This window comes from Zea mays, chromosome 3, assembly GCF_902167145.1.
Source record: "Zea mays cultivar B73 chromosome 3, Zm-B73-REFERENCE-NAM-5.0, whole genome shotgun sequence".
Lineage (NCBI taxonomy): Eukaryota > Viridiplantae > Streptophyta > Magnoliopsida > Poales > Poaceae > Zea > Zea mays.
Window position 1 is genome coordinate 81,836,919 of NC_050098.1, and position 16,045 is coordinate 81,852,963.

General features: G+C 46.3%; 1 non-coding gene across 1 annotated transcript; it reads left to right on the forward strand.

Annotated features, from left to right (window-relative positions):
* Window positions 1–10,835: 10,835 nt before the first annotated feature.
* Window positions 10,836–10,922, forward strand: TRNAS-UGA (transfer RNA serine (anticodon UGA)). Its single transcript has one exon. It is a non-coding gene; the product is annotated as a tRNA-Ser (tRNA).
* The last annotated feature ends 5,123 nt before the right edge of the window (window positions 10,923–16,045 follow it).

The following is a 16,045-nucleotide window of genomic DNA, read 5'->3' on the forward strand; positions in this document are numbered from 1 at the left end:
TTACTGTTCTTGTGTGAATTGGACTGAAACCTTTGCTTGTGTTTCTCCAACCATTCATCTTTAGCTAGTAGCAGTCTTCCTGCTTTGTCTGTGACTTGCTCCAGTTTGTCTTCAAACCGATCTTCAGCTGCCTGAAGCCTTCCAACTAGGTCTTCAACTGAAAGTGTCTTGACATCACAGAACATCTCGATTGAGACAGCAACTTGATTGAACTGGGGTGGCACAACTCTTAGAAACTTCTTGACAACACGAGTATCTTCTAAGGGTTCACCAAGTGATTTGATAGAAATTTTGACACTTAATAGGAAATATAATTTAAAAAGTTAGGTGGTGTACTCATCTGTATTTTTTACTATTCTTTGTTTTCTTGCATTCTATGAGATGCATACTTTGTAAGGAATATGATTTGTTTCGTGACAACAAAATTGATAGAATATGTATTTTAAAGTCTAAATTGATGACTATGATGCACCAGGTGACACTCCACTGGACAGTCAACTCCAGATAGGGCTAGACATGTAACGGTCTCAGAAAGAAGGTTGGATATTTTCTTTTTAATTGAACTGTTGTTTTACCTTTTTCCTTGCTTGCTTTTGCTTTTGCAGAGCTGATGAACTGCAACAGTGCTTATGGAGATGGTAAAGCAAGACAGTAGGCACCAATTAAGTGCAAAGGTATAGAGTACTTTCCTATTATTTATAGAGAAAATATTCAATTAAGGTCTATGTATAAGTGGCTGGTACATCCGCCTGGTAGGGCGCTTCCTTCTTCTAGTCTCTATTTATTTGTCAAAAAAACATGTCAAATACTTCTTCGATGATGTTTATTGAGTACTCTAATTCTTTTGCAAGGGTGAATTGAAGGAACTTTAGACGTGCTTGTGCCCATCCTCACCGCAAAACACAGTGGCAACGAAAGATTTAAGGATGCATGAATATGTACTTCGAACTTTCTTTGTAATAAACCTGGCGCTCCCATGTTGCGGCACTTACTGTGGAGGTGGAGCTTTCCTATGCCCCTAGCTATCCCCTCCATTCAAAGGATTGTCATCGACAGCGCTAGGGATAATTGCCTCTGCTCAGATTTCTAGAAAAAATGTCCACAGTTGAACAACCTTTTTCTTCTCGTCTGCACCCTCTAATTAGCAGCTTAGTCCCAGTCTCCATGTTGTGTGCAATTATATAAGAAACTATGGATCAACTTTTTGTAATGCAACTATTGATTTTAAATATATATATTTTGCTTATTTGCCATGTGTGTGTGGATGATTCCAGAAATATCAAATGTGCATTGTTCAGCGTGTTGTAATCTTAACCTCAAAATAAAATATTCAAATATTTTTTATTGGTTTATCGCTTGCAACGGATAAAATTGTTGCTACAACTCGAAACTAAACGTTGTAGCATCCTATGATAACGAGCTGGTCTTGGGCGGCACCAACACATGTAAGTGTTGTTGTATCTTATAAAAATCTGTTGCAGTTTACCAACGCTTATTTATATGACTTACCAACGTATGTACAAGCGTTGCAGTAGCCCCTAGCAACGGCAGTATAGGCAACACATAATTATGCGTTGGTATAGACCCTAGCAACGCTTATATAGCCTTGTACCAACACATATATACATTGCTAAAGGGGGGGCCATTTTGTAGTGGTGCTACATATGTCATGTGGTTAGGAATCCCCAGCTGGGTATAATCGGTTCGAATCGTCGTTGCTCCTCGGTTATGGAGACTTGACCCTCCGACCACTCATCGTAGTTAATAAGTGAAAGATGAATTGGCTAAAAGAAAGCTAGATAGGACAAGTGAATGCTTTAGATCTGGAAAATCTAGAATCAGGTAAGAACTTGAATTGATAATTAAAAGATGGCTTAAGGATCCACTATTAGTAAGCGTTTCTGCAAAATGAGACCTTGATTATTGCTTAGCCTTACCTTGATTCCTAATCAGCCAGCATATCCTTGAGAGTCTTTTTCCTTAGTCGGGTAAGACATGCGAAAGTACACTTCGTACTTAGGTTTTTCGACCCATGTTGTTGCAGGTACTAGGTTTGTGCCGCTATTGATGGTGCTAAGTGCCCACCGGCCTTCCTATATAAGTACATCCCATCTTTATCTTCTCTTTGAGGATTGTCACTTATGCTAGCATGTAATCCAAACTTACAAATATTTTATAACATTTCAAAGTATAATATTTTAATCACATTTGTAATCACTCCGATAATGTAAACTTATTGTAATTTGAAAGCTTGTAATAAAAATTCCGCTGCAAAAACTTTGGTATGTGATTTGTGTTTACTTAATCTTGCGATCTTGGTGGTAGTGGTTTATCCGAGGTCCCCTGGGACACTCGGACAGATCCTATTAAGTTATCGGGCACACATGCATAGCTGTTTGAGGTCTTTGAGACAAGGATAGGTGCATGTGGGCTATATAATTTGGGAGGATCCGCCACAACCAGCTTCATAGCCGAAGGTGCTACAACTTGGTTGCTGAACGAAGCCATCCACTCAATAGTGGAAGTGAGTTCACCGGAGGTGGGCGCCAATGTTGGGAACTTGTTCTCAAATGCTATGAGTTAAGAACAACACAACACGAAATGTTAATAATTAAAGACCTTCGTCCTTCGAAGCATTATCTCCCTTAGGATATAATGATCTTCAGACGAAGGTTATGAAGGACGTACCTTCATCATCTCAATATATAATAATGAAAGTAGAAGCATATGAAACATGGAAAATAACGTGAATAATCATATGACATCTTTAGAATATTTTTATTATATCATCATGAATAAACATGAACAATATTGAATTACATTTATACCTTCGTCTTGACAGAAGGTGAAAATCCAAGTGTGACGTGCGAGCGAATACAAGTCAGCGTGAACAGTACAGGGTTACTGTTCATCTATTTATAGGCACGGGACGCAGGCCGGTTGAAATTACATTCATACCCTTGATAACTAACTATAAACGTGACACAAACTATCATGAACTGATCAGTCTTTTCCTCTTTAAGTAGGTGCAGCCCTTCGGCTCGAGGCATGTTGTTATGCCGAAGCTCCCTGGATCGTAGCTTCGGTCTGTACCTTTGTGTTGTGTCTTCTTATGTGCCGTCCTGCCGAAGGTGTTTTTGCTTAGAGGACCTTCAACGAAGAAGCATGCCCCCAACAACCATGAATGCTCATGTGATGCTTATGAAATGCAATGGCAATAAGGGTATATCAAGTTATGTCTTGAATACAATTTTCCTTCACGATGCACTAGGGACACTATGGTTTTCTAGGTTAATACCTTAGTAGGGTTGCACAGTTTTACCCTAAGGAGCTAGGGTTTGGGTTTAGGAATCAAACAATGTCCAGAGCAAGTCAAACTTCACTCATAGGATCTAAATATCATATTAGGCTTATCTAAAAAGTTTGGTGATTTTTGGAGTCACCAAGTATTTTCTAAAATTCCAAAGGTATAGGTTTAAGCTCTTTTAAATACTACATAATTCCTTGTTTGGACTAAAAATCCTAGAACTATTTTTATTAAATACTATAGAAATTTAGGAGTCCAACAAAATTGGTCTCATATTTTTAGCATTTTTCTATAATTTTATACGAATTTCCTAAGTCTGGCAGAAAAAGAAAAAGGAAAAGCATCAACAGTATTGGGCCGACACCGGCCCAACCAGCCCAGGCCTATGCAGAATCTAGGCGCGCTCACGACCGCGCAGTTGGTTTTTGAAGAAAAGCCCCTATCGGTTCAAAAATCAGAAGAGAAGTCCTCGGTACTATTCACGCGTCTCTCTGACATTTACACTAAGGTCCTCTGTTTTCTGTTTCTTCTCCAAAACGAACCCTGGCAATGACGCGCTCGCCGCCGACCACCTTGTTGCTCGGACTGGCCATGACCGGCATTGGTTGCCCAAATTAACTAATGGGCAAGCATTACCGACCCGAGGCGAACCTAGAACAAGCCTTAATTGAACTAATACGGCCCTGGATTTACCTAACCATGGTGACGGCGAATACCGAATACAATTCAAAGTGTTCCGGTTGATTGAGTGTGGTCAAGCACAAAGGGTTGAGCGGATGAGTATCACAAGCATGCGTGGGTGCTAAAACATGACTAAGGAGAGCGAGAGCAGATCTGGAGACGGCTGGCCACGGAGCGCGGAGAATTCGTGCTCGAAGGTGTCTTAGAAGGGGAAAACAGCGTCGCGACGATCTCTGGTGGAATTAGGGGGTCATGTTGGGGCTATACGGTCGCAAAGGGCTACCGATTCACCGTGCGCAACTAATTTGGGGAGAGGTGGAGAGGATCCCGCGAATTTTAGCTTCAACCGAGCTCACTGCTGAAATTGTGAGTACCTCACCGGGGTTCATGGCGCTATTTATAGGCACGGCGGTCCGGCTAACGATCAGCGGCCACGAAACACATCGTTAACGCATGGTGACCACGTAACAAAGGAACACAGTGAGGTAGAATGGCGGAGTAAGTGACACGGTGACAAAAGAACCGAGCCACGGTGGCCGCTGGTGAAATATCTCCGGTCAGGCTCCGGCCAAGTTCGCGGAACCGTGACACGGCTCCTAGTTATCTCGTCGCGGTCGATCCTTCCTCCAATTCACTCGAGCACATCCAAATCCAGAGTGCCTCAGATCTTTTCTTCGTTCTTCAAATATTTCCTGCGCTCTGATCTTCATCGTTTCACTGAACCGACCTCCTTTCACCCTCTCTTTCTCTTAATTCTTGTAAGAACAGGGTGATCTTCATTAATAAAAATTGTTCACCAAACAACAGTCTTCAGGTTTACTATAGGATTCATGGATCAATTCTGCATAAATCCTCAGATCTGGTGTTCTCAATTCGACTGCATTTCACTGAAGCCATAACATTCTGAATCCGATTTTCAGTATTGCCCCATTCGCATAGCTTGTATGTGACAGCTCAACTTCATCGCACTATTTCTCTGATTTTTGTACAATACCCTAGCAAGCCAACTGCATCAAAGTTACTCTACTACAAACCAGTTTTAACTTTGTTACAGACGTTTTAGTTAAACACCCATTAATTTGAGCTCCACATGGCCCCAAAGTCGACCCTACTCCACTGATCTTCAGAAAATTATAGAACCTTAGTCTGACAGCTCCACTTTGAGGGGTTTTTTCATTAAACTCCTCTAGGTTTTAGGGTTGAGTCTTTTAATCAAACTTATTCTCCTATCATAGCTCTATCATCTTGATGTACTGGTCCAAGACAAAATCCTCATGGATTAAAAGATATAAGGCTCCAAAGATGCCCCAAGTTCACTGAATTTCAGACTTAACCCTAGGATGCTCAAAGAGTACTTTTTGCAAATAAGTCCAATTCTCACCATTTTGACTTGCAAATCCTTAAATGGGAGAAACACATAGTTTATGGTGTTGCATTACTTGGGTATTAGCACTTGGGTCCAAAAGTGCACAAAATTTACACTTAGCCCCCTAGGGTTCCAATTTAGGGTTTTCTAGGGGTCTTTTTAGGGTTTTTAGCACTTTAGGGTTTTAGGGTCACTAAAGTCTATTAAAGACGATATCTTATGACCATTCCTAATGAGTTTTGTGGTTTTAACTTGTTTGCGCTTCATTTTCACTCATAAGCCCCATTTAGGGTTAAGTACTCTACCCCAGAGTTAACCACACATCAGTCACATTAGTACAACTTGTTTGAATTCTTTCCTAGTGAATGCACTCAAGGTGTAACAAACACATGATTTGCCCATGCACATGATGTTATGCTCAAGTTTTAGTGACAGTAACACCAGAGGTGTTACAGAAAGTACCCATAAGCCTAGTCCAAAATCTGATGCCAACTAAGCTCACGTGGGTCTCTATCCTCCTAGTGCATCAAGCTAACCCATCAACCATGAGTGGTAGAAGCGACACTGGATGCGGGTGAAGGGGGCATCTCAGAGGGAGTCGCATTGGTACCAGGGGCTGGTTCTAATTCCTCGGGAGCCTCCTCTCCCTCGCTTTCAGCCTCGTTTGCCTCCATATCCTGGTGGTGCATCTCTAGGTGGTTTTTAGCTTCCTCAAGCTTCTCCTGCACATTACAGAACTGGTTCTCCAGGACATCAATGGTGTTGTCCTGGATCTCCACCTACTGCTCTAGGGTGGCGATGCGCTGGCTCAACTGTTCCACCTGTAGGTCCTTCTCCACCAACTCTAAAGACAGGTCGACCATGAAGCCCTCTCTGCTATCAAGGGTGAGCTTAGTGGTCTGAGCGAGGTTAGCAAGGTGCGCCATGGCGTCGCTCTGTAGGGCCTAAAGGCGGTACAGTGCGCTCATGCTTTGAACAGTGATCCTCCCAACTTGGTCGGGATGCATAGCCCACACGTCTTTCACATGGCTCGCACGATTGCACCACATGGGGTCATCCCTCTTCTCAGCGGGGAAGAGTCCCAGTGGGTGCATTACCATCTCCAAGGGATGGTAGCCGCAGAAGGTCGTTAGGGTCTTCATAGCTGCAGCCTCGGTGGTGTCATCCGACCTGAATCCAATAGTCTCGGAGTCAAAGGAACGCCAGCCAGGCTGTAGAGGGTGAGCCTCTAGAGTCAGCCAGACTCGGCAATGTGGCACCCGATGCTCCTCGTACAGCTGCACCGTATACAAAGGGGGTGTAGGGTAACCGGTGGAGCTGAGCACCTCCCACAAGATGGAAGGGAAACCCTCGTGGGAAAGGAAATCAGAACTGAAACGAGTGTCTCCTCCGTTGGCGGGGGTGGGTGAAGTCATCTGTGGAAGAGGATTAGACGTAAACGTTACGGTAGTGGAAAGGAAAAACATGTGCCCGGGTTGTTAAAATGAGGTGGGTTAGATTTGATTCTACTCTTATTTATTATTAACCCTATTCGCTACATTCACACTTGGATACTTTTTCCTTTAAAATCTTTTCATGATTTATAATGCATGCATGCTGGATAGAACGTCTCCTCACCAATCAGAAGGGTGCTTTTAAGGCATCCTTGCAATCCTAAAACTGGCCCATATGGCCTACTTAATTAGCCACTTGTTTTCCCCACTATTCCTAAGGCCTTTTGTCCTAGGTCTAGCGTTCTAGTCCTGACGATTCCAATACTGGTTTCTAAGTGTCGGCGTTTCGACCCCGGGGGGTCCCTGGACCGACGAGTAAATTGTCGCTGCGTGTCCCAGCCCAGATGGGTCGGCGCGAGATGGAACACAAGGGGGAAAAGGGAACCGCGGCTCGTGTTATCCTGCGCCCAGGGCAGATGCGCTTGCAGTAGGGGGTTACAAGCATTCGCGAGAGAGGGAGAGAGCCTACTCGTCGGCTCGTCCTCCCGCGCGGCCACCTTCTCGTACGAGGGCCCTAGACCTTCCTTTTATAGATGTAAGGAGAGGGTCCAGGTGTACAATGGGGGGTGTAGCAATATGCTAACGTGTCCGGCAAGGAGGAGCTAGAGCCCTATGTACATGCCGATGTGGCTGTTAGAGAGGTGCTAGTGCCCTGTGCATGTGATGTTGTGGCCGTCGGAGGAGCGCTTGAGCCCTGTAGAAGCACAGCTGTCGAGGCTGTCGGGACCTTGCTGACGTCTCCTTGCTTCCGTAGGGGGCTGAGAACCGCCGTCTTCATGGGAGCACGCGGGGTGCCATCATTACTTGTTTACCGGGGCGAGCCAGATGGGACGCTGGTCTTGTTCCCCTTAGCCTGAGCTTGCTAGGGGTAGGGTAATGATGTACCCCCCTGTAGCGTGGTCGGTCCGAGCCCTGGGGTCGGGCGAGGCGGAGATTCCTCCGAGGTCGATGTTGAGGCTGAGCCCTGCGGTCGGGCGAGGCGGAGACTGTCTTCCGAGGTCGAGGTTGAGGCCGAGCCCTAGGGTCGGGCGATGTGGAGACCGTCTTCCGAGGTCGAGGTTGAGGCCGAGCCCTAGGGTCGGGCGAGGCAGAGACCGCCTTCCGAGGTCGAGCGGGGGCCGAGCCCTGGGGTCGGGCGAGGCGGAGCTTCCTATGGCGCCTGAGGCTGGACTCGGCTGCTGCCAGCCTCACCCTGGCGGGTGGCACAACAGTCGGAGCAGGGCAGGCGGCGCTGTTTTCCTGTGAGGTCAGTTAGTGGAGGGGCGAAGTGACTGCGGTCACTTCGGCCCTACCGACTGAGGAACGCGCGTCAGGATAAGGTGTCAGGCGATCCTTGCATTGAATGCTCCTGCGATACGATCGGTTGGCGAGGCGATCTGGCCAAGGTTGCTTCACTGCGAAGCCTGCTTGAGCTGGGCCTCGGGCGAGTCGAAGGTGCGCCCGTTGCTTGAGGAGGCCCTCGGGCGAGGCGTGAATCCGCCTGGGTCTACTGTTCCTGCCCGAGGCTGGGCTCGGGCGAGGCGAGATCGTGTCCCTTGAGTGGACGGAGCCTTGACCTGAATTGCGCCCATCAGGCTTTTGCAGCTTGTGCTGATGGTGATTACCAGCTGAGTTTAGGAGTCTCGGGGGTACCCCTAATTATGGTCCCCGACAGTAGCCCCCGAGCCTCAAAGGGAGTGTTGGTACTCGCTTGGAGGCTTTGTCACACTTTTTTGCAAGGGGACCGGCCTTTCTCGGTTACATTTTGTTCCGGTGGGTGCGCGCGAGCGCACCCGCCGGGTGTAGCCCCCGAGGCCTCGAAGGAGTGGTTTGACTCCTCCGAGGTCTTAATGCCTTTCGTGGTGCCTCGGCCGGTCTGGTTGTTCCCTCATGCGATCTGATCGTAGCCCGGGTGCATGGTCAGGTTCCGAGTTCTCGGGCTGGTATGTTGACGCTGTCAACCGTTTGGCCGGAGCCGGGTTTGCGAGAGCAGCCCCCGAGCCTCTGCACAGAGCGAGAGGACGATCAAGGACTGACTCGGCTTTTGTCATACACCCCTTCGTCGCCTTTCCGCAAGGAGGAGGGGGGAAAGCGCCATGTTGCCCTCAGAGGGCGCCGAACATGGTGTCTCCAGTGAGTTGCTAATGGGTGATCCGAGTGGACGCCCGTGCCCCGTTAGATAAGGGTCGGCTAGTGGCCCAGAGGCGCGCTCCAAAAGTACCTGCAGGTGATTTGCCGGACCTGGTCCCGTTTGATAGGGTTCGAGGGCTCGATGCCTTCCTTTGATGGGATTCCGTTACAGAATCGCTCCTGCTGGTCTCGGAAATGTCCTAGGGTACCTCGGGAGCATAGCCCGAGCCTCGGCCATGTATCGGACGTACCCAGAGTCATCCCTCGCTCTGCATGTTCTAGGGCGGCTATCGAACTCTTCGGGGGGCCAGCCTTCGAACCCCTGATCAGTAGTGGGCGCGGAGCCCGAGTGCTCTGAGGCGGCTGTCGAACCCTTTCGAGGGGCTAGCCTTCGAACCTCTGATCAGTAGTGGGCGCGGAGCCCGAGTGCTCTGAGGTGGCTGTCGAACCCTTCCGAGGGGCCAGCCTTCGAACCTCTGATCAGTAGGAGGGCTCGGGGCCCGCTTCCTTTGCGGAGAAGGATCCCTTTCGGAGTATCCCCTTTCCCGGTCCCTGTAGCAAGAGAGAGAAAGGGGAAGAGGAAAAGGATACGAAATTAAACGATGAAGCGTCTACAGGAGAGGACTCCCGTAGAGGAGAGGGGAAACCCGCTTAGATAGGGCGATAGCCCGGTTTTTCTTGAATATCCTTTCCAGTGCTTGTCTTGTATTGAGGTATACCGAAGATATGAGTCAAAGTAGGTAAGAGAAGGAGGCTTTCACTATTATTATATTAAGAGTAGGGCTTTAATGAAAAGAGTAGGCCCTTCGTATCTTTCCTCCAAGACGGAGCGAGACGGATAGGCAGAGCAAGAGCTCTTAAAGTCTACCCTACCCGGGCTAGCTTCTTCATTCATCCATTTAGGTCAGGGGCGGGCTTCTTCCCTTATATACGATGACATAGATAGAGCCTCCTTCTTTGATCCATTCATTGATAAAATAAAGTAGTCTTCGGGGGCAGTTTACCTTTTGAATCGACAGTAGAGTAGGTTTGATCTTGCTTTCTCAATCTTTCTCTGATCCTAGCTGTGTAGTAGATCCGGCTTTATTCGGCTAAAAAGAAGTGTGTGGCCGTCGTATCTGCTCGCCCCCTTCTTCATTCATCCATTTAGGTCAGAATGGATCCAGGGAACCTGGCTCGGGAACAGCCCTGAAAAAACACAGTAAGAGAGTCCAATCTCTGAAATTTAGCATTTTATCTCCTAACCTAAGTAGTAGTAGTAGTAGTAGAAGGCTTAGTATCTGACTTGATCCAATAGAGTAAGAACACACAGTAGATCCAGATTCCACACCTTGCTGTGGACTGGGGAGAGAGCAGCTCTGCGAAGCTGGGCGTTCTGTGTGATTATGGAGGAACTGTAGTACTCGCCCCAAAATGCAAGCCGGGATAGATACTTAAAGAAAGGGGGAGCGGTGGGCCTTCAAAAAGGAGCGAGGGAGTGATGGGCAACCTTAGTCTATATGTTGCTCGTGAGCCGCCAAGTACCAGTCTCGCAACAGTACTGGCGTTAAAGGATCGGTCCTTCACTTGCGGATCGTTCGCGAGTCGAACTCGCTCTCTTGCCACGCCTTTGACTCACGAACTCGAGTCGGACTCATTCACTGCTTACTTTTTTTAGGATCGTTCGTTCTTCACTCTCTTGCTATTACCCGCAGGGAGCGCAGCAACCGACGGTGCATATTATCATATAGAAAGAAGCGAAGCGTAGCGATTCGTACTACCGGAAAAGTGTGCTAGGCAATAGAGTCAGCTTACGGGGTGGGGCGCAAGTAAGCGTAGCGAATCACATAGAGTTGCCCCTACCTGCCAGCGCGCAGATAGATAGGGCGGGCGAGCGCAGGGATGGATGTCTGAGCGGTTGAAAGAGTCGGTCTTGAAAACCGAAGTATTGATAGGAATACCGGGGGTTCGAATCCCTCTCCATCTGCGAGGGCATAAGTTCTCTCTTGCCTTATCTATAGATAAGAACGAATCTCCTCGACTCGACGGATATGATGGATGGAATGGGTAGAAGGTTTAGGTTATTGTGTGTTGATTTAGTTAGGACTTTGTCTCCCTTTCGTTATCTTCCGCCCCGGGGGGATGACCTGTGGGAGGGAGCTAAGTCGAAGATCTCGGTGTCGCCGTGAGTGGTTGATAAACAGCGATTGCTGTTTGATTTAGGGAGTCCTAACCCGCTTAACAGACAAAGAAAACGATAGAGACTTCCGGGTATAGGGTGACGACCTTAATGAATCAAGTATTCAGGTCCGGTAGAGCAATCTCGAATTATCATATAAAAAGAAACTCTCGACGGGTACGGGTATAAGTAAATCGTTTTTGCAATATTTTAGTCATCGCAAAATTAAGGTGAAGTATGATCTGTATCTGTAAAAGTAGATCTTTGAATAACAGATTGGTCTGAACTTAAAATCATTTTAACAAAGCATGACAGTTTTTCATGACTGCCTTGCTTTCTTTTATATGGGAGCTGAAATCAGCATCCGATCGACCCTTGCTGCGTACATGGGTCAGTAGATATCACAGTACTAACATCGCAAACAGGATTCAGGTTTAAGCCACAAAGATAGATGACGATGAAGAGGAATCGTAAATTTGTTCACAATCATTCCTTTCAGGGAACTCACAAGGCCCATCGTGCTATGTGTTCAACACAAAACCCAGTCTTTATCCATCAGTTTTACCAACCTGACCAAGAAACCGTATCAACCCTGCCGCAAGGAACCATGCCGAGGATCTTTTGAGATATTTCCTAGTCTAGTGGAAGTCTAATAGGTCTCAGGATTCGAGGTGGCTATCTTCCCTTCCGTGGATTTCCTAGTTCGATTTCTCTCTTGCATCTGTTTATTGTGATACTTCCATGGATCTGTTTGGATCAACCTCATTGGCCAGTTCTAGGCAATAAAGAGACAGACAACTCAAAACTCTATTGGATGCCGGTTTGCGGAGATTACCTACGAGGATTTCTTAGGATGGCTCAAAGACGGATTCGGTCTTTTCCTCAAAGGCGGATACGATGGAATTCGCTTTGGACTAGGAGAGAGCTAGACAGCGGGGATGAAAGGTTTGCGAGGAAGAATCAATGGTTCTACAACTGCAACAGCACTTACTTCAAAGACTATTCTACGACCAGCCGCCTACTTAATTACACTTCCAGCATGGCAAGTTCCTTCTTCTGCGAATATGAGATAGACCGACAGCCGGTACGGGACTAAGGGACTGTGGGAACAGCGAAAGACCGGATTCTAAGATATAGGCCAATCAAAAGGAAGATGGTGAAAGACCACCACAAAGAGACCCTCGCTCACGCCTTAGTTGCGCAACCAGTGCCGTCTCAGATTTCATCAGTGCCTTCTCTACCTCAGTCGACTGAGTGGCTCTTAGACTCAGGATTCACATTAAAGTACCATGGGGTCTGGTAATTAATTCGTTCAAATCAATGCTCGGTGCAGCAGGTAATGTAACTTAATCAATCGCAAGCGGCAAAAGAACTCAAACTCAATCCACAATCCGTCTCGCTCGTCTGGGAAAGAAGAGCAGGCTGTTAGGCAAGCCGGCTTTAATACAACCTCTAGGGAAGCCAGGAAAGTTGGTATATACTTTGTACCAAGTACCAAACTTTTGAAACAGTTTGAATCCAATAAGGAAGAAATGAAAAAGCTAGGCCAAAGGATGAGATGGCATTTCAAGAGAATAGTCGATCAGTATGGCAGGAAGAGGTCTCTTTGTCAAATCCTCTATCATCTAAAGCTGGGTCAGAAACTTCCTTTAGGAGCAGAAGAATTTGCAGGCCGTAGGACAAAGCTTCCATTCTCGAAGAAACTAGCCAAGTTTGAAAACACTTAAGAGGGCTGGGTATTGAAAGAGTCTGGCAGGAAGAAGTATAGTACCAAGCGGCAGTAAGCCTCGATTCGAATTAGCAGAGAGGTCAGTTTTAGGAGGTCGGTGTCCAGTGGAGTTCAGCGAGAAACTCAAAGTAATACATACCTATTTGTTGCGATGTGATTGCTTCGCACCTTTCAATATTTCTTTTACTTCTAGTGCTATCTTCCATCCGTTCCAGTTCATGGATCTTCTTCTTGTTGTAGAACGAGAATTGGATTGATTCCTATAGTTTAGTTCTCTATTTGCAAATTCATTACTTAATAACGATCTTATAGGCTTTGTCTCAGGCAGATCTGGAGCGACTGGATTGAACAGAAAGTACTCTCACACTATAGAAAAAAGTAAAGTCCACTAAAAGTACATGCACTCTTTTCTTACACTTATAGAGGTTCGAAGAAATGAGTAAAAGGTAGACTAAGTGATCAATCAAGATCTTGTCTCAAAACCTACTCTTAGAAGGCTCATTCCAGCAGCCTTAGCACAAGCAAGTAGACCGTCACAAAAGAGAATGAAATCAAAACCGGAGAATGAAATGCTTTACTTATAATACTAAGACAACCAGGCACTTCACTTCAGGCTTTGATCCGCGACTTACAGAACTGTTTTGCCTGACATTCAATCGTTTTCTTGTCTTTTTTTCTTCCCACTACTATATATAATATAACCTTTAGATTTTATACTCCATCCAACCACTCTCTGTTCCATTTCTCATTCCTTATTCCTGAAAGGATAGGTTCTTTATTCCAGCTGTTCGTTAGAATCTTAGCTCGAATTCAATGTTCGGATGCTCCATCCTTCACGTCCAATCCCTGTCAGGAGGGGCAGCTTCCTCGAGTCCGGTCTCGGAAGCTGGGGCAAAATAGGCCAGTCTATCTGAGGGAACGGGACCTACAATCAGGATCTCTTCCGCGGATCTCTTGCCTTGCTTCTTGACTGGAACCTGGCACTTTTAGCGTGCATCTAGTCTGCATATCCCTTTCTGCAAATCTCTATTAGCTCTGCTGCAGAAGTGGAATGTGAGCTTGGGAATACCCTTCCGGTTTCCAGAATCCTAGCTTGATTTCTTGCGTTTAAAGGCAGGCTTGACCAACCACATCACATAAGCCAGCGCAGCGAGAAAACTGATTCTTCCACGGGATTCCGCTTCCTACGAAACATACGTTTTACGAATTAACGGTTACCAGTAGCGAGCGATCCTTTCCTACAAGGTAAGGCCATGGACAAAGGTTTTTTATCTACCCCAGCGGGGGCAGTTTTAGGAGTCTTTTTTCAATCCATCTTACTTTGAATCCGGGCTCGCCTTCACTCGGTCAAGGGGTTGCCCTTTACCTCGTTCCGTGGTCCTTTATCCCCTCCTTGCTTGCCTAGTTTTATTCCTTTCCGAGGCCCAAAAGCCAAGCATCACAATCAGAGGGTTAATCCTCCAACCAGAACCAACTTAACCTATGGATAGTCTCCGCCGGCCTAGGCGGAGATGGCCAACTGATAGATACTTATCCTGCCCAGCGGGTGCTACTTCTCTTCTTTCTCCTATTTGCTTTGCATGACGGTGAAACCTATCGATCATATCCGGAAGTTGCTTAACACTACCCTCGAATGCAAGTCAGCTCTTCGATTCTCGAGAATCGGGGTGGGCCAGGTGATTATTTGATTTCCAATATGGATATAATGATGTGTAAGAACTGCACCACCGATATAGCACCCTTCCTCGGACTAAGGATATTCGTACTCCCAGTGCTCTTGCTTCCTTTGCACCCCGGCTCCGAAGGATCAGTAGGGAGGACTCCGGATGCCAGTATCGGAATGGAAACATTCCTCGAATGATATGATGGTTGTGATGCCCCGTTCGTGATACCCAGGGAAGGGGACTACATCATACTTCTCTGATCCAGTCCTTTCTTTATTGACAATATTTATTAGTTGACCACTTTACTAGGCTTTCCCTAACAAAAGTATTCCGAGTGACCACCCTATTGTCACTTTACTGTCCAGTTCGCGAGTCCCACTCACTTATTTTAGTCAAACCGACCCTAACTAAAACTAAGTTAAGTATAGTACTTTTCTCAATGCTGCCCGCCTCTCATCTGTTTTCTAATCAGCTTCTATCTTCTGTTCCAACCAAGGAAGCTCTTCTATTCAACCGGTTCGTATCGCTAGGCCCCTCAGGGGGTACGGTTTATCTAATCACACTGCTCGCTACTACAGGGATTCCTTCTCCTTGCCGAGTTGCAGGTGTTACCACCCTAGATATTCTATTTATTATTTGTATGCTGCCTTCTCTCCTTCATCTGGATTTTTGAGATGATTGTTATGTTAGTTCTTCCTTCTATGTTGTAAGGTGCAATCTCATCCGATGTTTGCCAGTTTGCCCGAGTCTTCCCGATTCTTATCCAGCCCAGCTAGATTGGACCAACATCAGCGGTGCTTCTATTAACCCTTGCTTCTCTACTATTCTTAGGTCTTAGGAGAACCCTATCTTCCATATTCCTAATCCTCAAGTACAGTAGGCCGCACTCTTCGATCCTTTGGTCCTAGAACACCTTTTGTCGTAAACTATACTCTACATTCCCCCTCGGTCTACTCCGCCAAAGTAGCGACAAGATTCAATTGCTGGTTCGATTCCAGCTCGCTATCCGACGGTTAATCCTTTAACCAGAGATCAGCATCCAAGGGTTATTCCTTGAACCAGTGCTTCCTATCGAATCGATCATTCTTTACTTACTTTATTAAGATTAAGTGGGCATCCCTCACTGAAAAGAGAATCAAGCAGGAAAACCCTAGGACGAGGGATAGTGATATTCCTTTCACCGAGCAAGAAACCATCTCTTTCTTTCACATATATATATCTATTTCAAGAAGTCCAATCCACCACTATCAATGGAGCACTCTACTCTATACTATTACCGAGTGAAGATTTCATCGGATCCGGCTTGCTTTCATTGAAGGACAAGAGCGGATAGTTCCCTTCCCTTTCTTCGATGAACCCTTATCTTTCGATAGAGAAGTACAGCGAGATGAACGATAAGTCGAACGACAGAACAACCTGATGTTACTGCATCAAGTAATTCAGATTGTCATATTGAGATTTTTTCCTTTTTTGTACTTATTATTCCAAGCCAAAAGGCTATGTTCTCCCCCATACAGCTCGCAAGGCTCATAACCTAA